The 26,705-nt window shown below is 39.3% G+C and overlaps 1 long non-coding RNA gene across 2 annotated transcripts in view; it reads left to right on the top strand.

Annotated features, from left to right (window-relative positions):
- LOC138412031 (uncharacterized) overlaps positions 1-26,705 on the top strand; it is an 80,793-nt gene that overhangs the window by 48,220 nt on the left and 5,868 nt on the right. The window contains exon 3 of one of the 2 annotated variants that reach the window (XR_011244551.1): positions 5,782-6,905. The exons of the other annotated variant lie outside the window; for it this stretch is intronic. This is a non-coding gene — a long non-coding RNA (uncharacterized lncRNA). Of the gene's footprint in view, positions 1-5,781; positions 6,906-26,705 lie in introns of those variants that run through there. 2 annotated transcript variants of the gene reach the window in all.

Below are 26,705 nucleotides of genomic sequence, written 5' to 3'. Positions count from 1 at the left end.
CCACAAATGACGTCCTGATAAAACCCACAACTTCTTAATTTAGTCCCGATGGTTCTTAGTATAGTATCTTTAAATCAACAGTAATGGCAGAACAGTTGTCATTATAAATTGGGGTAGTGTTTGTGTTGTTTCAAATTATTTCAGTTGCCACTTGTTCTAAAATCCCTTCCACTATTAATGGATCTATGAAGTGAAGCTGTTTTTGAATATTTGTTTTTTTTCCCCCTAAATTAATGAATGGAAATTGAACATAAGCTTTTACATATATTCACTTACCTACACATACAATATGTCTGCACCTTCCCATGCTACCGATTGTCTTATGTTCACTTGAACTTTATCAGCAGTGCAACCACTTCTGTTCATCTAAAAATTCAGATTAAAGAGTTTTGTGCATTTGACCCTAATATCAATCAAGCAGAGGAATCTTGACACATCTGCAGATTGATTAATTGTCCCTGTTCTATATTTCCAAGAAACATTCTTCTGTCTTTATTCTTAAGGAGACCTCCATTGTCTGATTGTAATAAAATATTTCATTTGAGTAAGATTTCATGTTCGGTACAGACACTGCAAGTGGAACTAATCAGCAGACACACACTTGCCCACACAGTTTGAACTGAGTGTCTAGCCTCACGATGCTCAGGCTGTGTGAAGTCTCTGATGGAGAGCTCCACCACCTGTTTGGCCCCCATCTCTTTACTGCTCAGTGAGGCACAAGATGAAGCACTTTACATCTTAGTGATCCTCCTACTCCTGCTCATCACTCTTCATAATACCTTCCAACGCTGTGCCCCCCCCCCTTCCTTGGTAATCTGCTAAGTAAAATGAGCAATGCCCCAATCTTGCTGCTATACCTCCCTCAAAAACCCAGACACGCTTCATTTCACTTCAGAGGTGACGGTGATGAGACGAGAGACAGCCCTCCCCCATCCACACCACGAGATGGTGAACCAACACACATGGGCTCTGCCACACGGCTCTGTTTAAACTACAGATTCAATCGCAGAACCAGCAGATGGCTAAGAAGTCCACCACTGACTTAATGTGCTGTTTAGTTTTCATTATGTGTGGGGACACAATGATCAATGTTTTGGCTGGTGAATAGTCGGGTTGTTTTTTTTCCAAAGCAGATTCGTGGTGAATTTATATCTGTAGTTCAATAACCAGGCGGTCCAGACAAGGTTGGACTACTGAATGGACATCGACCCAACGGCCAGATACTTTGAATTGAAAAAAAGCGTTTGGAAAGTAAATTAATAAACTATAAAGAGACAGTAAACAACCACATAGAGACACTAAACAGCAGCAAATGATGCAGAATATTGCCAAAGAGATACAAAATCCCCCCAAAAAGGAACAAAACAGCTGTAGAGGCACATAATTACTGCAAAATTATAAACAATCAAAAAGAGACACGACACAACTAAAAAGAGACAACAAACAACCACAGAGATACAAAACAACCACAAACAGAAACTTAACAAACACAAAGAGACCTATCACAACTGCCAACATTCAAGATAAACACTAGACAATCAACAGCTACAGAGACAAGACAATGACTACAAGCTAAAATGAGAAAGACATAAAACCTCTCAAAAGAGAAGCAAAGGAACCACAGACACAAAAAGGCAACAAAAAAAATGTACTTACAAAAGGACAGAAAATGACCATAACTTACATGTTGGTTGATGTTGTCTCTTTGTCTTTGAATCTATGGATGTTACCATTGTGTTAGACGAGTGGGCGGCCCACGTGCGGCAGGGGACTCGTCTCATAATCCATGAATGACCACAGACATTTTTCTGTAGTTCAGCTTCTAAGTAAGTGACCATTTCTTTGATTTCATTTGGTGCTAAAAACTCAAACCACTGGCTGAAGTCTCAATCATCACAAAATAGACAACTGACTCTAAATGTAGCAGATTCATCTCAATTCATGACTTCATGCATTCAAACTATTCAAACACAGCTTCTAGAAATCTACATTTCTCCTCCAGTGTGTAATATTTACTCACTCATGTTCCATCTATCTCAGAATTCCAGCAGCTTTTAGCGATGCAATATTAATGGCACTTTTTATGACAGGTAATTTGAAATAATCCATTTAGAGTTGTAGAGAGCCCTGAGGATTTGCATTTTAATTATACATTTTGATTTGCTGGGGTTGATTACTTTCATTCTCTGGCAGCAGGTTAATTGTGTGAGCTCAGCTCCGCAACACTGTGGACTTGTGTCATTACTTGTGTGAATAATATAATGAGGTTCTCTTCTCCAAGAGTGACATGTTCACTACTTTGGCACTTTCACCAACACAGAACGCACAGTGTCATATTTTGTTTTAGGTACTCATCAGCTGATTTAGTGGGGTGGGCTGTGGCTTTGGTTAGAATGGTTGGCAGTTCAACACCGATTTTCCCCATCCTGCATGCCGAAGTGTCCTTGGGCAAGATACTGAACCCCAGATTGCCCCTTCTCATAGAGAAAGTGCTGCACACACATGCATAGTGTGTATTAATGGGTGAAAAGCACTTTAAGTGGTCGTCAAGACTAGAAAAACGCTATTTAAATACAGACCATGTCCCATTCCCCAGTCTTTGATGTCAGTGGAGGCTTGTGTGTTTTCATGAGTGATGAACTGGTTGAACTGGATGGAGAAGCACACAGCACCTTTACAATTGTGCTTGAGTTCTTGTTGTTCGTGGAGGTTTCTCAATGATTCTCATCGATGCTCAGCCAGTCAGCTCAGCTGTAACCCCACTCTGCATGGACCTGGTCCATTGGGAACCCTGCTTAGCTCTGTGTGCACAGGGAAAGGGAATTAGTGTGTGCTTTCAAAGGAAGGGATGGTGGAGGGATCTGCTATGCATCCAAAATCATTGCTTCAAGCAGTTCCCGGTGGACGGGAGCAGTGCTCATTTGTAAACACAGTGGGTGAGGAAGGACATGGATGGAGCATGTCATCTGGGTTTTTGTGGTTTCCTTCCATTAAAAATGTCCTTTTCACGTTAATCACATCACCACTTGTGTGTTATCTTTGCTCACTTGGGAGGCAAAGCTGGTCGTCATATCAATTAGACATTCAATCTTTATATTTTCTGCATATTGCATCCTGAAATATATCTAATCTGTATGTGAGGTGGCTGAAAATGTGCAGGCTGAGAGCACATCTTGATTAAGGCCAAGCTCAATGTGAGAAATCATAAGAAGAAGATATATAGTCAGAGCTCTGTTGTTCTTTTCTTTTATATAGATGTTGTACACTTTGCTCTGGCAGCTGTTGAAGCCAGGATTCAAATATGCATGAAAGTGTAAATGATGCAAGGAAACACAGCTGTGAAATATAATTTCAATCACTGTGACTGGCCAAAACATTTTCCATATCAATAATTGCTTTTTGCGCTGCGATTCATGCTGAAATGATAGTGTCCACAGGAAGAGGATGTTTTCTCTTCATTGTGAGTGAACAAAACTCAATTTGATAAACAGTTAGAAGCAGCCTTTTGTTTGGTGATGTTATCATGTGCAAAATAGGAGCCTGGTCTGAGAAGAGATTTACAAATGAGTTTTTTTTTTCTGCAGTTCATTATTCTCCAGCCAGATGAGGAGACTCGCCTGCTGCTGGCTATAGTCGAGGAATTCCATCTACTTTTTCTACCCTACATTTAAGCTCCACCCTCAGCCGAGGATTTGAGAGATTGTGATAAGGAAACCAGCATATTCAGTGCACACAAGGGAAAGGAAATATTCCATTAGCATCCTCCTACACTGTAACTTTTCCTTATAGCTCTTTATGAATTCAACCTTTGTTTGCTCCTGTCTATTGTGAATTGATATCCGCCGATTTATATTCTGATCCCCTCTCATGCTGGCTGCACCCCTGCTGGGGAGTTCAGCCTAAAACATCTGAAATGTAACCTTTCCATCTCTGGCCATCAGACTAACTCTAAATGTCAGTGATGGATCTCTCTCTGAGACGCCTGGCAATCAGGGATACTTTTGATGTACCAGCCACTCCTCATCATCCTTTAGTGTTATTTGAGATGGAGAGATAGGAAAACAGGAAGCTCTTCAATCACTCACCCACCCGCAGGTCCCAGGGTAGCCACCTCTCATACAGATTACAATGTGTAAGCTTGTGGTTCTTCTTCACGCTCAACTTTAAAGATTACATAAACAGATACGCCATTGAACTCTAGAGACAGATGATCAGCTGAGCTTCTCTTAACAAACAAGTTTTTTCTTCTTCTGAGACTTTTTTAAATTTCACATGTACTGGATATGCACTGTACTGTTTCCAGGAAATAGTCACAGCCTCCACAGTCCCACACAGACGGAAGCTATCATCCAAATAAAAAACATCATTGCAACCAAATGTTGGACACAACAACTCCAACCAAACTGTAAAAGTTTTACTGTTAAAAATATAATATGTAACAATTCTTCATTAGAATGTTAAAAAAAAAAACAATTAGACCCATGTTGTATATCTTGCTGACTTGTGTACTTTCATTATCCAAAATGTTTCCAACGATGTAGAAACCCCAGAGAAATCCCCAATTATAATCAGGGAACATTTCTTATATTAATTGCATCATATTTGCTTTACCCGTCTGTGTTATAACTTCTGGGGCACATGACATATGACGAAGGAAAATTGCATTTAGCCAGTCAGCTGTTTTATCTTCACACTGTTTTTAATGGTCTCTCGTAATGGATCCCAATTATTCATTGCCACTTGCTGCGACTCAGCAATGGTTGTGAAGACAACAACTCCCATGATCCCATGCTGCTTTGTGATGTCATCAAACTAGGTTTTTTGTTGTTACATGTTGTGTGTAAAATAAAAAAAAACAGCAGCATCACAAGAGAGGCTATGATATGAATAAGAGTACTATGATAAAAAAATAACCTGGGGTCCTTTGTTATGGGTTTGATTTGTGACCCAGTGATTTTCATGGATCCTGGTTAAAGTTAACCCAGTACTATCTTGACCCAAACATACGGCTGTGTGTATGGTGAATAATACTGATGAGTCTTCGAGGTCACCAGGTACATTCATGCACCAGAGTCGGGCAGTAAAGGCCTGTTAGTTACAGACTTACAGCAGCAGTTGGGATCACAATTAAACTACATTTGACATATTGATTTAATCCTTAAACAATCTCCATTCAACCTTTTCTGCTTATTTTGAATTACATAATTGATTGTTGATAATTTTGTTTTGCTGTAAAAATAATTATAACTTGCACAACCATCACATTCAGTTCTGTAAACCTCCATGATTTTATTTACTATAACCTTTATATTGCCTCAAAATTAATATTTTATAGGGATAATGAATATGTCTCAACTTCCTCTCGATGCCATTACATCTCATTAAGCCTTGCAATCTCGGGAACCTCATCTATTTAGATGTGTGAAAAGGATATAATAAGACAGAATGACACATGCATTGGGATTAACAGAAAAAAAGACTGTCTGCTAATTAAGAGCATAGCATTTCACGGCTGAAAAACCGCACACAATTTATTTATTACACAGAGATCACTCCACCACTCCAGAGGTGAAGAGGAAAGTAAAAACGAGGCATATCCATCGCATCCGTATGAATAGAGAAGCATGTAAAGCATGACAGTGCCGCTTTGTTAGTTTGCAAAGAGGTTTTCTTTTGTCTGCGTTCTTCGTAACTCATTAATTTTTCAAAAAGTTACATGACAGTAACTTGAGACCCCTGAAGTGACTGTAGAAATACCTCAACTCCACTGTTATCTTTCAGATGTATGACTCCTCTGCAGTCACAACCTGATTCCTGCTTTTGTCCTGCTTCGTCGGCCTTTTCTTCCACTGCCACAGGAGACGGAGAGCTGCGCTGACTCATCCGCAGCCGGGACACCCGAGATCGAGTGAACGAGCTTTGTTTCAGTGATGAAAAATACAAATGTGTGTGTCAGGCCAGAATGAAGAGCTGAAGGTGTATGACCCATCAGGGCTTTAACCCTCTTATTGAATTACACACTGAAAACCTCCATCTATTATACAAACTGCCAAGCCTGATGGACTTTAACTGTCAAATACTCAGTTACATAGAAACTAAAGAAGTCTTGTGAATGAGAGATTAATTTTCTTCAAACAAATCTTTTCTTGGACATACAAATTAGACTTTTATTATTGGATTACTAGTACACAATCATTTATTAATATATAATAATAAAGTCACCCACGGAATTGTAAATATGTGTACAGGCTCTGCTCAGTGACTTCAGCACAGAACATTGGCTGAGTCTTTTTTTTTCTCTTTTCCCTCTTGAAAACAATTTAACTGTCATGAAGTCACATCAGTTATTAACCATAATTAGACTTTGACTCCTTTCGACAGAGCTCTTAACATACTAGTTTGTTTTATTCATTCAACGAGGTGAAATTAAGTGTCTAAATGGAGTCAAAGAGTCCATTAAATCTGAAGTGTGATGCCTTTTATCTTTCTATCTCATTCTTTTGTTCTGTATGCCTGTGCTCATCTTGAGTGAAGAGCACATTGGTTGTCTGGGTCTTATTTTCTATTACAGCTGTGGAGTTAAACTCGTTTGTATACTTGCAGAGTTTAAATTGTCAAAGGTGAAAGATGAAACCAGTCTGTCTGAGTTGAAGTATGTGTCATTGTGCCTCCAGGTTGAAATCTGCTTTGTGGTAACAGATGCCCTGAGTAATGCTCCTTTGCATTCCTGCCTTCAAGGTCTTTAGTTTCTTTAGTTTGAGTTTAAACTGTGATGAAAACAAAGACCAAACCATCTTTAGAGGTGACCTTAATTTCAATTCATTTGCTTATGACATTACAACATGGCATAAGAAAAACAACTTGACTGATAAATGTTTGCAAATGCTAAAAAATAAAATAAAAGTTAAACAAGGAAAGAGTCAACTTAAGCTGAATTCACTGTGGGATTTAAGAAGTGTTATTAAATTCTATTCACACTGTCTCAGTAAATCTTTGTGTCGTATTGAGAGCTCACTATTTATGTGCTGACTCTCTGTGTGGTCCCTCCGGACCAGACTGGCTATTGTCAAAGAGTAAGAAGTCGAAGTTTGTTTTCTTTCTCTAAGCTAAGAAGGGAGGAACATCTTGCCTCGGACAAATGGGCCACTCTGTGTGTTGGAACGTCACGAACAATGAGAACGTCTTACTGATGGTATGTCAGTCTTGTTAGGAGGAGGAAACAGGCAGGCACAGCTTATTTGTTCTCTGTTCATATGATTCATTGTGTTCACATGGCTTGTCCTGCATTCACTTTCTCTTTGTTTTGCTATTTTGTGAAGGCACAGTGAGGGTCTTATTTTCCGGGTTAGGGCAATTTACTGGTGAGTAACTGTGCAAGAGCATGAAAACAGCCGTGCAAAATTTCTGCCTGAAATCCACCCTACCGTCCAGCAGCCAGTTGAACTCTCCTCACTCTCTTCTGAAAATTGCATGAGAAACGATGCACGATGAAGCTGAAATTCAGTCAGACTCATGCGTCTCAGAAGGTTGAGGTCGATGCCAAAATGTTGGTTCCCATGTTCTTCCACGTTCCCTTTCCTTTACAAGCAGTTGTTCTGCTGACACCAAACTTCTGCAAAAGACTCATTGATGTGCCCTTTGTCAATTTGAATAAACTGGAGATTTCATTGCATGGTGGGAGCAGAGCAAAGGAGATTTCTTCAGCCTGCAGCCAGTTCATGGGGCACTATTCAGGAGAAAGGCAGGGATGCTCAGCCCTCCTGCACCTGCTGCTTTTTTCCTTGAGGATCTGGCTCACTGCACGTTATTGCTCTACAGGGGAGGTGGTGTTCATCAGCCTCAGACTCCAACTTAGATTGTTGTCGATTCTGTGGAAGGATACGGCCCATATCACTGTACAGTGTGTTCCACTGTATTTCTGTCCCTGATGGGAAAAGCTGCATAAACTATGGAAGCTGTTGTATTAGTACAGCTGGAATTTCCAAATAAAGTAAGAAGAGAGGTATTTCACATGGTTTTTAAAGTATTTTTTTGAAATTATTAATTAGACTTATTAGCTTTCTCGTCCAAATTTGGATGAGAAGATTGATACCAGTCTCATGTCTGTACAGTAAATATAAAGCTGCAGCAACTTAGCCTAAGGACTAGAAACAGTGGAATTTGCATCCATAGACAAACCCAAAAAATCCATCTAAAAGCACCTCCTATTAGATATATTGGTTTCAACGTTTATTTTTCAACATTTTTCAATTTGCAAACATCAATTTGATAGAATAATGAATGCAGAAAAAATGTGTTTACTTTAAAATCTTACAGGAAAAATTTTTATTTTCTATGTTCTAGTTCTGTATGTGTCATTGCATTCAATTTCTTTTTGTGCACAGTTATCTGTGATAAAGTAGAACTATCACATTTTTTTGTCATATGGGTCAAATAATGTCATCTTAGGAACCAAACCTTTGCCAATGTATTTATTTTAGGATCAGCATTGGCCCCGAAAACATCTACATAGTGGATACATTGGGAAGGACAGCAGTCCACTCCCTGATCAGTCAGGTTCAACCCGTTTATTCACTGTGAAGTCAGACTGTTGATGAGTAACCTAGGTGACTTTTCCGAGGGCCGTTATCAATCACCTTGATCTAAAGTGAATTAATTCCAGATTAGAGGGCGAGGCTGTAATTAGATTTCATGAGTGGGGAGTTAAGGAGCTAAAGCGGAGCTCTGTGGCACGGCACTGTGCTATGAAGGCATTGTAAATTAAAGAGTATGGGCCAGATAAGCATGAGTGGGACCTTCGGTTCTCAGGCTGGTGAAGATGGGTGAAGGAGGTTGTTGGCTGAAAATTATATTGATTCTTCTGGGAGGAGGAAGAGAGCCAGGTGATAAACTTGGTCTGCCTAACTTGACAATCAATACAGATTTCAACCCTTCCTCAGGAAATAAGCATCAATTACCTGTAACGCAGCAGAACTGCAGCGGGTAATTACATCTCGCACAACAGGTCAGTCGGTGGACTGACTGTCTCCAACCTGACAAGATGTCTAATGCAATCCTGCCACTCAGAAGGTCCCAGAATGCTCCTGTTACCGTGTCCCGTTGAGCCAGGCTGTCCCCTCAATCAGCGTGACCTTTTCCTCTGTGACTTTAAGTGGCTTTGTGTGAATTCACAGGGACTCTCAAACAACAGAAAAAAAAAAGTGTTTTCTTTTTTAGTTGAAGTGTGTACACGAGGATGATACTCATCATCTAGTTTATGGCGTGTTGGCTTTGTTTAAGTCGCACTGCAGTCTGATGTTGTCCCTGCCGGATGGTATTTGTGGAGAAATTAATGAGCTATCCATTGCTGCGATAAATATAATCCTTATCAGCCGAGTAGGAAGGAGAGACACCTCTGCTGAGACATGGTCCGATTCACAGACTGATTCAGCAGCGGTACGAGGGAAAGGTGTAAATTCTGTGCGATCACGGAATATAAGAAGATTAGAAATTTAACCGAGTGTCCTGTGATGCTCAGAATAAACATAGAGGATATTCTAGATCATGTGTAGGTTAAGTTGTTTCAACAAATCTAATTAGATCATCAGAACTCAAACAAAGGCAGTTCAGGATTAACTGTATCTTCTCATTAACAAGTAGACTTAATCTTCTGCTCTGTAGTTTCCCACATTGATCTGGTATTTCTTTGCTTGTGCTTCCATTATTCTGTCTTTTAGGCTTTATCATTAGTGATGATGAGGCAAGGAATGTTTGTTTTCTATCAAAACGTGGTTTTGACAGTTTTCTTAATTTCTCCTCCTGAAACATGTACGGCTGAGTAAATCCTCAGAGTCTGACAGTATCACGCAGCAGCTTGTTCTAGAATTTGTTTGTCGCTGTGTGATGTTTACACGGTCCACCGGCAGATCACCATCAAGCAATGTCCATTCAATTCCCAGATGCAGGTCATACTTCTCAGTCTCTCTTTCTCTCATTGCTCCTGTTTCTCTCTCTCTCCAACACCCAAATAAAGACAAAAACAGCCAAACAAAATTGCAAATATAGCTTTAAAAATGAATTTACTTCATCAACACGTGAATTTGGTCTAGATCTAATCCTTAGGTCTTTTCACAAGTTGTCAACCTCAATATTTCATTATGTTTATGTGCAATCCTACTTACACTCTTTAAATCCTGTTTGTGCTGTGTATGTTGTTGCTACTTTTAAATTCCCTTATGTTTATATTGCATGTTTACTTATTTATTACTGGTTTACTGATGCCTCTATTTGGTTTCTGCCTTTGCTGCTGCAATGCGACAAATTTGCCTGTTGTGGGACTAATAAAGGAATATATTTAGCTATCCTGACATTCAAATAGATTGTAATTTTATCATAACAGACTACGCCAACAATGATCGTGCTTGCGAAAAACAGTCTTGAATTGTTGACCCACTGTTAATGGATGTTTTGTGTATTTTTGTTCTTCAAAACTGAACTTGGACATTACAGCACCTGACCATGTGTGTGCTGATGTGTGTGTGCATACTGCCAACAGTTTTGAGGGGACTCTTCAGAACCATTAGCCAAGGTTACACTGTAATTGCAGGCTGATTGTTGGCCATGAATGCAGATGACTTGGGCCTCGGTGAGATAAACATGGCTTCACGTGCTTCAGCTTCTTTTTCCTTTTCTAAACGCACCTGTATGGCTTGTGTGGGACATTTTTCGAGTGAGTTAATTAGCCTCTCTGACAACAGCATAATGGGGAACTAGACAAAAGAAATTAGTTTTAACAATACACTTCCAATTCCGAAGCAAATTAAAGAGAGAGTGCACCACTTTAGCACCGCTGTTCTCCACTGAAGCCATCTGGCCTTGTTGTTGCCACAGAAACTATAGTGGATGGCATTATTGCCAAAAATAAAACGCTGTCTGTCGATATGTGACCAGCAGTGGGAGAGTGCAGAGCATTTCTCAGAAGAAGTACCAAATTAAAGCAGGATAAAATATTGTTGGAGTGACCCAATAAAAAAACTCTGAGAGCTGAGAGAGCATGTGGAGGAGAATGAGTAAGAGAGATATGGGAGTGCTGGGAAAGAGTAAGACATGCAGAGGCAGAAAGACAGCAGGACATAAAAGAAGGGTTTGTAGCACCGTGCAGCTTCCCCCCCTTCAGCCTCAGCTGCTTTATACACCCAATCTTTTCATGTACAAGTGCCTGAGTCCTCCACTGAGAGCCGGACCCACAAAGAGACCCCTCACAGCCTCGGGCCTCTGGAAAGGTGACACAATCAATAGCCTCTCCCCTGCCGGCTTCTTCATGGTTGTAATGCCTCTTCCCCACTGCACAACTCAATGCAACTTTGAACGCATTCAAACAAAGTACAACTAAAAATAGCGGGGACAAGTACGGTGAGCGTATGGATTCAAGTGGATTGTTTTGTTTGCGTCTCCCCAAGAAAATCAATCTGCGAGAGTTCACACTTCACAGAATCCAACAAATTAGAGTATATTCCAAAAAACCCAAAAGAGGCCACATTGTCATCCTATCTTTTTCTATGGAGGCAGTGAAATCTGTTCTTGTGTGGATTTAGTTTTTCTGTGGCTTGTTTGCTCAGGTCACTTTCTCAATCACAAAAACTTTGTAGGGCAAAGGTTCACAGATTGCTTACTCCGTGTTTACAATTGACTGACATTTTGAAGACATTTACAGATTTAGATTGAGGAGTTGGAGTTTACTCTTCATGAATTCATGTGTATTTCTTACACATTTGGTTTATTTTCATAGGAACATTGTACATTACTTTTAATAATATAAACTTTGAGAAAATTTCTGTGCTTTTTGTTTTTCTCCACATTGTAGCCTGTGTCAAGTCCTGACTGTCGGCATTTAAAGGTTCAGTGTGTAGAATTTAGTGACATCTAGAGGTGAAGTTTCATGTGGCAGCTGAATACCCCTCACCTCACCCTCTCCTTCCCAACATGAAATACCTGTGGTGAACTTCAGTTGTCTTAAAAAATCAAAATGTTTTAGTTTGCCCAATTTAGACAACTGTAAAAACATGGCCCCCTCCATGTAAATATAAAGTATTTAAATATAAAGATCCGTTCTATGGTAAATAAAACTACAATTCATTCAATTTAGATGAAACACACCAGTGAAAACATCACTAGGATTATTTTATATTCCTTTTCTGCCAAAAATTCCTTTCACCTAACGCACTGAACCTTTCACTGTGAATATAAAACATATCAAATCCAACTAATTCAATCATTTTAGTCATTTTAAAGGTTTATGTCTAGAATTTTATCAAAATCTCTTAAAGGGTGTATACGTGATATGTTGAGGGCCACTTGGATTCCGCTCCTTAATACATAAAATGACTTGGTTGGTTTATTTAAAATACCAAAAGTGATGTTAATGTTAAGCTGACAATTAAATCTTTACCAGAATTATGGCTCTTGTCAAGTTAGCAGTTGTTTCCCTCGGGATCTGATTGAAAAAACGCTAATGGACGTGCCATTTATTTGGACAGGCAATGGAGATGCCATTAGTTCAGGATGAATGGGTAGAAATCCAAACCTTGTTCTGAACTGAACATGTCTGGTCTCACATGAGATAATTGGATGTCTGTTAAACCACAAATGTACGTGTTCATGATAACTTGTCGCTGTGATATCGGCATGATCCTCTCAGTATGTTGTAATTTGACTTGATAAGAGTGGATGATGTCCTCTGCCTTGACCTGTGAGGAAAAGTCAGGTGTGTTGCATCAAATGGTGCAACACCTCCTCTCTTGTGTTACCTGAGAATCGTTGCACCACATGAATGATGAAACTGCCTCCAACCTCCAAATAAGTTGAACTGAACACATGCGTACCATCATACATGTTGAATGGAATATCCAAGACAGGTCAGAATCTGTAGTAAAAACGAACACAGGGAGCAGAGCTGCATTATAAACACAGACTCAGATATCACACTTCTTTTATTCAGTGCTTCTATAGTTTTAGTGAGATTGATGCAATTGATGCTTTCACCCGATTTACAGGATGGTTGTTGTGAGGTGAAAAACTAATTAGAAGCACATGGTGTTTATTTTACTGCATCACATTCCTGCAGTAGAGGTCAAGAAATCCAAAACATTTAGATGAATGTCTACATTTTAAGTGATCCAGACAATATTTCGTTTTACACCATATGTCAGACCTCGCACCATAAGGCTGTTTTAGGACATTTAAAGTAAATTCACATAATTGCACCGTTCTTCCATTATCTTTTATCAAAACAGTTCAGAGTCAAACCACAGATTCTCATCATTCTAAGTGTTTGCTCATCATTACTAACCCGAAAGACAAAACCGCTACGGGGGACAGGGCTGTAATTAATCCGAAGTTGATACGGACAGACCGTGCAACAGTTAATGTCTCCCGGTGGCGACCGACTAATCCATACTCCTCAATGAAACCTCTTATAGGTCTAATTGGAATAATAAACCATCTTATGCGCTGACACTACTTAATGGAGTTACATCAGCATTAAGGACAGGCTGTAGCTGAGCTCTGGCACACAGACTCAGGTATTATTCCCTGTACTTCTTCATCAGTCCAGTAGAGCTAGAGTAAAGTAAAAAATCAAGGAAAAAGCCTCCATCTGCAAATTTACTCCTGGATTTTCTTTAAACATTTCTGACCACAGACTATTATCTCTGCACCATTCTGTTCTGTATGAAGTATGAATGAAAGTACTGTTATCTCCGTCCTTTTGCATCTTTCCAATTTCCCTCTTCCTTCTTACATCCACCAGAAGAGATAAGGTATCTTCCAGGTATGATTTCACATTTCTGCCATTTTTCACTATAACTGTATAACTTCTAATTAGTTTAAATGATATTTCATCCGACTAAAGAGGCAAACTCACTTCTCAACATTTCTCTATTTAGAATTGGGTCTTACTTTTAATATGAAGAACTCGGATCAGATCATGACTAAGCTCATTGTGTTTTTCTTAGCCACAGTGTAAGATTGAGAAAGTGCAGTTTGAGTCCTAAACAGTTGCCGGGCTAATAAAGAGTTGTCGGGTTGCCGTTGCTGAAAACTTGAATATTTATCTTATGCTCACACAATAAATTTAAAGTGAACTGTGAAGCCATGTGTGTTTTTATTGTTTTGAGCCTTGCAGGTTTGGGCATGGAAGATATGTGTGTGTGTGTGTGTGTGTGTGTGTGTGTGTATTTGCACTTATATATTTGTGAGGACCATTTTTAGCATATAGACCTTACGGAGTGAGGACATTTTTGGAAAGTGAGGACATTTTGGCCTTTCATCACTTTTTCAGTGGGATATTTGATGGTCAAGACTTGGTGTTAGGTTAAGGTTTAGGTCAGGGGTAGGGTGAGGCATTTAGTTGTGATGGTTAAGATTAGGGTAAGGGGCTGACAAATGCATCATGCCTATAGGGGGTCCTCTCTAGGATAGAAGTTTAAGAATGTGTGTGTGCTAATATTCATCATATTTCTCATTATACAAAAATACTTTTTGCACATAAATCTGACTGTTAGTATTGATAAGTCTTTCTACTTTATTTTCTTGCCTTAATGTTGCATAGGTTTATTGTCCCAACAGTAATTAGAAGACACGCTTATAAGAAGGCATCCTGATATTGGCATTGGTTTAGAAAACACTAGTTTATTTTAACCAAAGACATTTTGGTATTCAATTTGTTGAGGTTGTTACAATGTGAGTGTCCGTGGTTGTTTCGTAGTCACGGATGTTAACAGTGGTGCTGGTTTGAATTGTCCATGTGGTGCGAGTGAAGCTGTGTCCTTCACTCGGTTGTTGGTTCATATATATGGGACATTTGTCACAGTGATTTTGATCACTTACCATGATCTGATTGAGTGTGTGCACCAGCCTCAGTTCCAGTCATATACTTCATCAAGAAGAACAGACCCAGTGTAGAGGAAATGATCAGCTGTCGAAAGTCACTTGACCATTTCAAGAGAGGTTATATCACAAATGTATCATCTACTGAAGACAAGAGATGCTGTATTACTGATGTCTGGTGGTTTGTATCAAGGGGAATAGATTATAGACAACAGGCAAGAGATGATCAAAATCACCCTATCTATCTTTTAACTTTGCTTTTTCCTTGAGTCAGACAGAAGTTCATGCTAATTTATGTACCTTATTTTCCTAAACCAGAAAGTCCAGCATCCATGAAATCTTATTTCATAGCCAGTAACACACTGACAGCAGCAGCAGCAGCAGCCCTTTGTCTGAGAGCCCGCTAACAAGGACGGCTGCACTGCATGTGTGTGTGTGACCTCAGGTTTGAACTGCGTGTTCTCCTCCCAGTAGGAAATGTGTAGAGGAAACCCATCATCGCCTCAACAACACTGCCATTCCCCACAGTCACTGACAACAGGTCCAACAGCACTCACTTCAAATTATAAAAAAAAAAAAGAATCAAGATGAGAGGAAATGAATGTTTTCTTTTCTTGAAGTCAGTCCCGCCCGATCCCTTTGTCTCTCATTGTAAGCTCATGATCCTCCGTCCAGAGGAAATATTGGAAAAATACAAATGCAAATCCTCTTCCTCCCCACAATTCCACCTGGGACAGTGTTGAGCTGTCAGTTAATGTGTGTGTGTGTGTGTTAGAAGCCCCTGTTAGAGGAGGGAATATTGCTCCTTTCTTTCTGTCTCACTTCTCTTCTTTCTTTATAAAAGATACTAAAAATGAAGGGGGCCTCTTTGTTCCACCTTTATTCCGGCAGCAGAGGTCTTCACATAACTGTGTTGTGTTGAATTCAGTTTCCCCAACTGTATTTCACGTTTCCCCCATCATGCACCAGCATAATATCTAAAATCAAACCTTGTGAGACAACATCGCTCATCGATAAAAAGCAAAGCTGACATAATGAGTATGTTTCTTAATGGCAATATCGTAAAATCTCTGTACAGAAGAAATGGAAATGGAGATGGAGACAGCAAGACAGAATATGTATGTGTGTGAGATTTGATGGTTTGGTTGTCCATAACATTTGTGTGTGTGTTGTCACTGCAAAAACTGAATGCTATTTGAAATATTTCACCTGGTACCCTGATCCCACCCAGCACCCCTCACCAGTTCAGGTGTTCTATGAATATGATTTATTTACTAACAAGGAGATCTGCTGCGACCGTCTGAAGAGATGGTGAGAGGGAGGAAGGACGCCGAGGAAAAAAAACGTAGTAAATGATTGTTAGGACCAGATTTTCTACCCCCCTTTTTTTTCTTTTCCTCTGCGTGTGATAAACACAGCCTATCTGTGTTTGCTTTGAGCATAGAGCAAACTCATTGTGCTCCATGGTGGCAAAGATGTAGGTGATGCAATCACACAAAATCAAAATAAATAATAATTTATTTCTTTGAGAGAACTAAATGTTCTTAATTCAACCATTTCTTACATTTTTCATAAAGTAAAATGCAATTATTTTTGGTATGCCTCATATAATCCATGTGTCTATGCTATCCTGTTACATACTCTTTTTTACAGACTGCACATCTGAAGCACGGGGACATCTCCCGATGGCCTGATGTTTGATCTGGCCTTGAACAGTCAACTTCACCAGCGATAATACAACAAGACAAAATAACATGACAGACGTCTTCGATCCATTTATCTGGCAACCGACTTAATTTCTGTTCTCAGACGCACATGGAAGCCAAGTATATAACCATTATCTAAAATCTTTGCTGCAGCCGTGTGACGTCATTGACTAGACAGCAGAGAGCAGTGAGTTTCAGTGCCACCTAAAGTCATAATTACTTACTGGTTCCTCCTTTGTGTGGGCTAATAGTTTTGAGTGCCTAGCCTTGTGCGGTTGTGTGTCCTATTACTGCTATATTCCTTGTGAGTTTTTGAGGGTTTAACCAAAGCAATTCAAATTGTGAATGTATTTTGTAATTTGGATAACTTTCCTCCTCGATGAACATAGAGGCCAGATTTTTAACTAGTTTGGTAACCGTTACATCAACAAATAGGGTTAGCCTGGTTAGTCTGGTGCTTTTGCGTGAAAGGGGGGAATTGGGTTGGAGTCAAATTCCCAGATATAAATACAAAATGTGATGCCATTTGACATATCAACATAATGACAAAATGCTTGAATCCAAATGGAGACCTTTTACTGTAAATGCAAAAATGTTAATAATGAACTTAACTGCAAAATATTAATAATTAATAATATCATTGGATTACATGAGTAATCCCAACATTATCCCTTCCTGACACACTGACAGAAACCGGAGGCATCATGCGCCTGAAGCAAAAACAGAAATCTTCTGTGTCATAGAGCTTTGTACAGACCCACCGTTCACCCTGACCTCCTCTGTACTACTTTTCTGCTCTGTACAGTATGTCATGGTCACAGTGGCTGAAAGTTTGGTGGCTGTAAAGCAAAAGTAAACGAAGCTCGTAAATTCTGCAAATATATAACAGCAAAACAAAAATATCATTGATTACAAAGAGCCAGACAAGATCATCAATCAATCTAATTTTATTTTCATAGCCCATATTCACAAATCACAATTTGTCTCATGGGCTTTAACAAGGTGTGACATCCTCTGCCCTTAACCGTCAACAAGAGGAAGGGAAAACTACCAAAAAACCCTTTTAACAGGGAAAACGATAACGTAGAAACCTCAGAGAGCCACATGTGAGGGATCCCTCTCCACGGACGGACAGAAGTGCAATAGATTCCCCGTGTAATGGAGAACGTCAGAAAAATAAGGCAATAAAAACAAATAATTCATCATCAGATTTAGAATGCAAAAGTGAAAATGTTCAAAAAGGCAGAACATTTTGAGAGGCCCTTTGATAAACGTATGTCTTAAGAAGGGACTTAAAATAAATGAATGAGTCAGCCGACCTACTTTCCTCAGGCAGGTCGTTCTAGAAGAATTTCCAGAAACAGAGTTACCAGTCTGATAACTCATTAAATCCAAAAATCACAAGCAAACATGGTAAACGTGTATTTTTATTGTCTTTGTTTAGTTGCGTTCAGGAGGTTGTAGTGTACTGAGCATTTCATAGTTATTCTAATAAGGTGCACATACTAAAACCAACAGTTGTAATGCTCACTCTGAAAATGCACTAAATGGCATTTCCACTGTAGGTTTTCACTGACATGTATGTCTAAGGCTGCTCTCCAGCACGTATGCTGATGTGAAGGCTATAAGGTCAGAGGCCATATGAGATTATCTGAGGTTAGAACCTGTATCCCCTTCATTCTCTCCCCCCTCTCTCTTTCTCTGAATCCAGCAGCTCCTCTTTCTAACACCAGTGACCTCTGGTTTCTACAGGGAGTCAGGCAGGCAGGGCTGAGTGGTGAAAGAAGAAAGAGAAGAGCAGCGTGTGTGTGTGTGTGTGTGTGTGTGTGTGTGTGTGTGTGTGTGTGTGTGTGAGTGAGAGAGAGAGAGAGAAAGAGAGAGCGAGAAAGAGAGAGAGACGCAGGGGTATAGGGGAGCGTGTGTGTGGCTGGAATGAGAATGAGCATCAGTCTGAGAAATGAGGGTGTTTCACACAATGACTGCAAATGTGCCCATTCATTATTCCTCCACTTCTCCCATTAGCTCAGTGGGCACAGTTTGCATGTGGAGCTGTTTACGTCTCCTCAGCCATTTAGATCCGTGCACATCACAGATGTGTCCGCACTGTGATCGATGAGTTCCTCCGTCCGTCCAAGCTGACCTGTCAAACATGCTGGCGTTAACATGGCATGAGTGCATGTTTGAGGGTGCAATACACTGCACTGAATGTTTGGGCTGTAAAAGTCGCTGGTTAGTTGCATTTGCCCCCTGCGGCTGTTGGATTTACACCTGACCTTTAATCGCAAACACCTCGGAGCTGCTGAATTCAGACGTCTCTCGCCTCTGTCACATAATTAGATTGTTGTAATAACATGATTAATGGTTTATTGCTCGATGTGATTAATGGAAAAACAAAATGTATGTGATTTGTATGATTAATTTGAATATACATTGCAAATACTGGATGGCCATTTAATTAAATGCATATTCAGACTCAGGTGGAAAGTCAAGTGTGCAGTGGCCTGGTTTGAATGAAGATGGAAATTAATTCTCTCAGCTGCTGTAAATGAGATGTACTCTATCACAGAGATGAGAGAGGAATTACAGGGAATGAATTCCATGTCATCCTTATATGATCCTTCTTTCATACAGTCTAATGTCGTCCAGAATAAAGACGTTGGCCTCTGTTGAATTTAGTCCTCCCTCCCTCTCTCTCCCTCTCCTTCATGTACAGAACCACTGACCTAGGGACTCTTTTTTCCTTTCATTAATTTCCTGTCCTTGTTTCTTTGGTTCAGCAATGGCTTGTAAAATATTCATAATCAAAGAAATATGGAATGTGGTGGGCTAAAATCAGAAGACATGTTTTTATAATCAAACTGTAAATCAGGAAAAGAGAGCAGTTTGACTACAAGCGTTAATGGCAACATTTAAATCAGCTTAAATTGCAGCACTGCTCTTAAACAACTTTTTGAAAAGTTGAATGTGTAAGTTCAAATGAGAACTGGATCTCAATAGCTGAATAGAATATTTTATTTTAAATTCAGGTCAATCTCTATTGATACATTAAGGCAGGTGGGCATTTAATCAGGCTATCTCGACTGAACAAGTTTAAGAACAACATACATTTTTTTACTCACATTTGCAGCGAGTTCACTCTCGTTTTTGAATTGCAAATATTACAAGTGCTCATTTTAAATGTGCATAAATTCCTTTGCACATTATTTTTTCATAGATTGTCCTCACCAGAGAGAAAACAGCATCAGTTGTTTGTGTAAATGTTTGTGTTTATGACCCATTTGCCTGTTCTCTTCGCATTCTCCCCACAAGAAACCTCTTTTAGTTTTTAAAGAAATGTAGCCCTGACTTAAACCAAGCAGCTGCAATTGCCTTAACATAACCCAAGCTTTACCATGGAGGTGGTAAATTAGAAAACATGAACTATGAATCATTTCATAACAATCATATGGGTCATTTTGGACTTTTCACTAAACTCAACCCAAACTTTTACTGACATGAGTAGATCACTCCTTGTTTGTAGTGTTTGGCTTCTGTGAAGAGTCATTTGTCAGTCAGATTAAAAATATCAGGTCCCTTTTAGTGTGGTTCACAGTGATGAAGTGCTGGGTGGGCAGATCTGTGTCTTGCTGAGTTTGGATAAAGAGGCAGTGGAGCAGAGGATGTCATTAACTATATTTACTGCTGCCAGCATGTGGCCTGGAGCACAGAAAGACTGTTTCACAACTCTTTGAAACAGAGCAGGAGGTGCTAATTTCTTTTATCTTAAAATGACTGCTGAAGTTCTTCATACAGATTTTCAGAAAGCTATCAGTTAGATTTAAGGGTGATGCTGCACCCAAACGCTGTGTTTTGAGATTGAAAGGTGAATGTTATAAAGATTAGAGTTTGATTCTCTGCAGAAAACATGGTCAATTGGAAATTAATGGGCACATAGCACACAGGATAAAAAACACTCACACAAAAAGTTTGTGAGTGTTTTTTATCCAAACTTTATAAGCAAGCAACTTTTGAAAGAGTGAAGTATGGAGGGAATAATCTGTTGGATTTCAGACTAAAAAACAAGATGAAGGGTTTAGTGATGAAGGTTAAACTAATGATTATGGTGGGATGACGAAGTAAGGGACTGTAATGTGCACAAATTATACTCATGACAATGATATTGCTTCTAAATTCTTTCAGAAATAATTTTATTCTGCTTTTACTTATTTACTAAACCAGTACAGTTGTAACGAGGGAGTGCTTCCCTGTAGTCTGACCCCTGACAACACTTTTTTTTTCTGGAAGATCAGACGTGGCAGGGAGGAGGTTGAGCTGATTGTCAGTATTCAGTTCCCAGGAGTTTGATACAGAGGATACCAACAAAAGCACTTGAGTTAAGGCTTATGACTACATACTATGTTGTACTGTTTACTATGTTTTGAGTACTTAATATGTTGCGTACTTATATGTTTAGTTTTTTGCATACTGCTGTTCTGTGTAGTTATACGTTTAAACTGGGGATCAGAGAGACACGTCTGTCATGTACATGTGGCAGAATTGACAGTAAATTTGACATTAACAAATTATCTCGTTGAGATGTCTTCAGCAAAGATGCATGCAAATAAGATTTGTCATGTATGATATAAGTATTAATTATGAGTAATATTAATGATACGTTCATTATATTGTGTGAAAACTGTTATGGTGAAACTACACTTTTTTCAAAACATAAACTTGTGTGAAATCAGAAGAGCAGATATTGTATAAATCGAGTTTCTGGAAGACATGTTGGACAGGGATTGAGGCAGAAGTCGTGCGTTTGGCCAAGAAATTTAGAAAAAAATGTATCTGTTTGGAACACAGCGCTCACAGATGGACGGAGAAGAGGTGGATTATGCTGAATGAGAAGTTTTCTTTGGACGTTTATTTCACGTCTAACTGATCACAGCGTCTGTGTTCCTTGAAGAAGCAAACTACAAACTTCTTTTACAACCACTTCGTAGGCTTCACTTCAGTCACAGATGGATCTTGTAGCTCTCTGCCGACTTGGTGGTGTTGCTGCGGATGTACGGAAAAAAAGGAGTGAGAAGCTGGAAGATGGTCAGAGGTGAGAGAAGCAGCCAGGGAATCTTCTAGCTGTGATTGCACTGCAGCACGTCAGCACATATAGAAAATATAAATGAGATTGAAGGTTGTGCCAAAATAAAAAAAAACGTTTAGGGCTCTGTGTTTAAATGGATCTCTACACATATCCAGCGATGGTACCGTTTCTGACATTTTAACTTGTCCGACAGATAATATCCACCTATCTATCTTTCTGCCGCTAAATAAGGGATTTTCTGGCAAAGTTATGTTAATTATCCACCCAAGACAAAGGAGAACATGGCTACAATGATGAATGGCTTTGCAGAAGCAGGTGGGCTTTCTCTTTTAAAGATAACCCTTTCTATGTAGAGGAGGATGTGTTATCCATTCAAATAGCCTTATCTAGATACGCAGGTGGTGTTCGCAGCGCTGTATTGTTGTAATGAAGAGACAGAGAAAGATGAAATAATAAAATGAGACACACCACCCTGAATTACCATATAGATAACCAATACAGTTGGCTACAAGTGAGTTTGCGATCAATACCTGGGTGTGTTTACTCCCGTTTGAGAAAATGCAGCTAGAGTTGTTGTGTTATACCAGGGATACAGTTAAATTCATGAAGACAGGAGTAGGAAATATTTTAAGACAAAAGTTTTATTTGTTTTTCAGCCGCTGATAGGAGAGCGCTCTGTGTGCACGGCTCCAGTTTGTTGGATCGGCCGAGGCACTCACTCATTTTGAGAGGCACTTTCAAAGAGGCGGTTGGATAACCTTTTCAGTGCACACCTTGGGCTAAATTGTAGTGCATGTTTATAGGAGCGGATCTGCTGCTCGGACCAGGCCCCATAAAACATATAATCCTTTATACTGACACATCCGATTGCAGGGAACTTGTCAAACGTTTCTCTTCGATCCATAAAATGTGCTCAGAGGGGTTTTTACGCTGGAGTCAGCATGGATGTACAACTGCTATTTACAGTTTGCTGACCTCCCTGAGAAACTGTACAAAAGCACCTTGTTTTTTTTTTTGTTTTCCACCAGCCTGTACCTATTTTACCTTTGTTAGACATACCCTGCCCAACAATGATCCTTCATGAGCACATTGAAAAACAGATTCAATACAGCGGGAGGTTGTTTTTTTCTCTGTGAGAAAAATAATGTTTTCCACATACGTTCTAGTGCTGCCTTTGTTCAACCAGCACACGCACTAATAACTCACTGCAAAGGTTGTGGAGGCCTTTTTACATTACATCCTTTCCATACATTATTCCAATTATCTGTGATGGAAGGCACCTCCTGCCAAGTGGAAAGGTTTTGTTGCCTTATTGGGACTAATGCAATTGATTTGACTTCTTTGTTTCCCGGTCTGAGATGAAGTCACAGTCGGCCATTACACCGAGAGAGATGATTTTCCAGTGAGGAAATGATTATGATCAAGGGTGATTTTTTTTCTTTCTTTTTCTAAATTAGGGCCATTGGTTTTCACCAGCATGAGGTAAAAAGGTCAGAAATTCTAAGAGCAAAGTTGTAATTTACAAGAGGAAAATTAGATATTCTCAGAAATTATAAAGTCAAATATGTTCGGGAAATAAAGTGCTTCGCAGAAATTATAGTCACAGTTATTTGATAGAAAGAGCATGTGTCATACTCTTAAAATTATTTTCTCTCTAGATTACAGAATATATAACCTATAATTTAAACTGCATCAACACTATACATTAATGCTGAGATAATCAACTGTCACGAGTCTTAACATATGCAGGTAAAAAAAATTATAGTTTAGTTGTAGTTATAGGGAAACTGAACTGTTAACTCTTTAAATTATCCTGATTAATCTACATATTTCATCATCTAATAAAGACACAATTTTTGGTTTACAAACTCTTTTAATGTGGATTTGAATCATCATATCAAAGTATCTATTGTTCCATTAAGTTTTAGCATCACTGGATGTAACTTTATCATTTGGTAACCAAGAAACTGCTCAACTCTGATCTTGATTATTAAGTGAAACACGAACTGAGTCAAAGAAATCAAATGGCTGTCTGTTGAAATGTAGATGTCTTCACACACAGAAACCCTCCAACTGAGGATATTTATCCACCCAACCCAGTATGTTGATTATGCAGCTCAATTTATTTGTAATTAGGGTTCTAATGTGTGTTATTAAATACATCACCATGTCCCAATTAGAAAACACTGGGGCCATGCATCATTTTAATTGATATCCACCTCGAGCCACATGGGCTCACCATATTCCATCAGTGTTCCCAAAATGATCTTTGCTTGTAGGGAGGATCGGAGCAGCGTCTTTTTTTTTTATTGGCATGAACTCAGTGACTTTATGGTGCGTATATGTGTATGTGTCTGCACTTGTGTACGTGTGTGTAGGTACTCTGCTTGATTGTATATATCTGGAGTTGTGCATTTCGTGAGTTATGGAACGTCTGAGAACAGCAGCGTGGCTCCTCATTATAAACCACACATCTCCCATGATACCAGTGCTTTCTGTTTATTGAATGGTAATGTGTTAGGGGATGCAAATGCAATCCGCCCGTGCTTTTTCTTTAGGCAATCACACTTAATAAGCTACAGTTGTAGTGCAGCCAGACAATATATATTTGATTCAGGTTTGATCAGCAAAGCTAAACTTAATTCCTGAAACAGAAAATACCGAATCTGAACTTCACAAGATATTTGCAGCGCCGCAAGAAGAAACAACCCTTGTACAAAATGTAAGATATAATATTTATTTTAGTTGAACCTGTTATATTTGCCATTTGTTGCCCAGCACGTAGCAAACAGAGGGTTTGCCTGAGCTTTGGGAACTGAGATGAACTGCAGAGACCCCTCGTTTCTCAAGTTTTCTCTTATTAATATATAATTATGGACAACTTTAGCTGTAATGATGACAAGTAAGTGTTAATATTACCTTTTCAAATGTTTTGGAATAAAATGTTTGGCTTTCAAGTTCTGGGACAAGGGCAGAAAAAGTGAAATGCCTCCAATGCGAGGTGACAAAACTTCGATATATAAACTGTACAAATGAGAATAAAGTGCTCTAAAAACCCATCAGCACCTTTGCACCTTTCTGCACCAAGTTAGATTGCATTGTCTGGTCAGCGAGGTTAAGGCAGATAAAGCAACCATCGATCAATAACCATTTCTTATCCTCACCCTTCATCTTCTCTCTATCAAAGGGCAAAACCTCCTTTCACGAATGATTCTGCCACAGATAACCAGCCGTTCACACATTCACTGCAATCTTCTCCTCCTTGTCCCCAGCATTCAGCTGTATCACTGCTAACCTCTTCTGACTGTAAAGCACATTATGTGTACCAGCCTATACCACTCAACCAGGAGGAGAGTGCAGGCTTCATGTGCATTAGGTATTCTCTGCACCTTTCTTCACTTTCTCTGTCCTGCGACTTCATGCATGTGCCCCTGTATGAAGTTCAAAGTCTACGCAGGGTTCTTGTGCTCATGGCCACATCTGAGGGGGATGCGAGAATGCAAATGTGCCGAAGCTTAGCTGACATCGATGTTTGAAGGGGGAAACACGGTGGGGGAGAGCAAACATGTAGTTTTTTGTCTAAAGAGGAGGGTGTGAGCGAACACCAAATAAATCAAATGTTAAATCTCATCTTCCCCATGCACAGATATTGTTTCAAAACTTTTACCAAACAGACTCATTAGGCTGGTAAAAATATTTCAGCTCACCGGGCCTCCGTCAGGCTAGAAAGCACTTTTTCTTTTTCTTGTTTTTATTTACTTAACAAGCTGTGCTTTGTTCATTGTAATTAAAATGCCTTCTCTGATCTCTCCTCACCCCTGTTCTGGTTCAGTGTTCAGCAAACATGTGGCTCTCCACCCCAGGCCGTTATCTTTTTAGGGAAAAATCCCCAAAGAAAAAAAAACAACCTTTCACTTCGCTCACCTGCAGCTATTGTGTGACAAGTGAAGCAAAGTTGTTTTCTCATGAAATCAGTCGTGACCAGAGAAATTGGTTTTTGCATTGGCTTTACTTGCTTTTTGTTTGTGGTCCCATGCTTACACTCTGTTATATGCAAAACATACCTTATTTTCTTTTCACTTTTCTTACTAGCATATGTAAAAGTGTTGAAATGCTAACCTTGCCTTTTGCTGCAAACATTTAAAGGGGTGAAATTTATCCTGGATAATTTGGTATTTCGGCGATAAAGATATTAAGAAATATAATAAATGCTTTTGTAAAGATATTCATTTCATGGATTCATAGATATGTACAGTATGTTAACATACACAGAGAAGTCGCTTGTGTAGTTCCAATTCGAACAAATGTAATTCCAAACCTTAATTATCATAAAACCAGGAAAATGTATCAAACATCAATCTTTTAAAGCACCACATGTTTTGACATGAAACCTGATAACATTAAGGTCAAACATCCGTCCTGTTTGTCAGCTGTATTTGGTATGTGGCCAATATTTTGCTGAGCTAAGTCAACAGCAACCTGCACGTTTTATTAAGAGCAGCCTGTAAACGTGTGTGATTAATACATCTTGTTGAAGTAACTCAGATATGAGATCCCTGGAATCTTGTTCTACCGACATTCAGTCAAACAGTGAGTTCAACCTGCTGGATCAATAGTTTGTGTCTGGGGACTGTGTCCCACAGGAGAAGACGGAGGGACTGGTGGGCTCCCTCTATCCGTCTCCTGCTGAACTAAGCTGCCTCCATCATTCATCATTCAACATGTTGCCACCTCACACACACATCGAGCTTTAATTCAATACCGTTAGATTGGAAAAAGCGCACACTGTACATTTGTACTTGTATCAGAATTATTTGCTTGGCAATATCAAACAGGATATCAGGCTCAATTTGTCTCTATATCCCATGGTGATATCATACATAGTCATTTTCTTCTCTTTGATGAGAAACTAAATTGTAATTGAATGTGAGAATAAATGTTTTAACAGATAAATCCCCTGGTGAGATGTGTAAGATAATATTTTCTGCTTGGACATTTTGGACAGTGATGAAACCTACTCTCCATGGATCCACATTAATCTATCGGTGTAGTGC

Source organism: Paralichthys olivaceus, chromosome 11 (assembly GCF_024713975.1).
Source record: "Paralichthys olivaceus isolate ysfri-2021 chromosome 11, ASM2471397v2, whole genome shotgun sequence".
Classification (NCBI taxonomy): domain Eukaryota; kingdom Metazoa; phylum Chordata; class Actinopteri; order Pleuronectiformes; family Paralichthyidae; genus Paralichthys; species Paralichthys olivaceus.
This window is presented reverse-complemented; position numbering and strand designations above follow the sequence as displayed.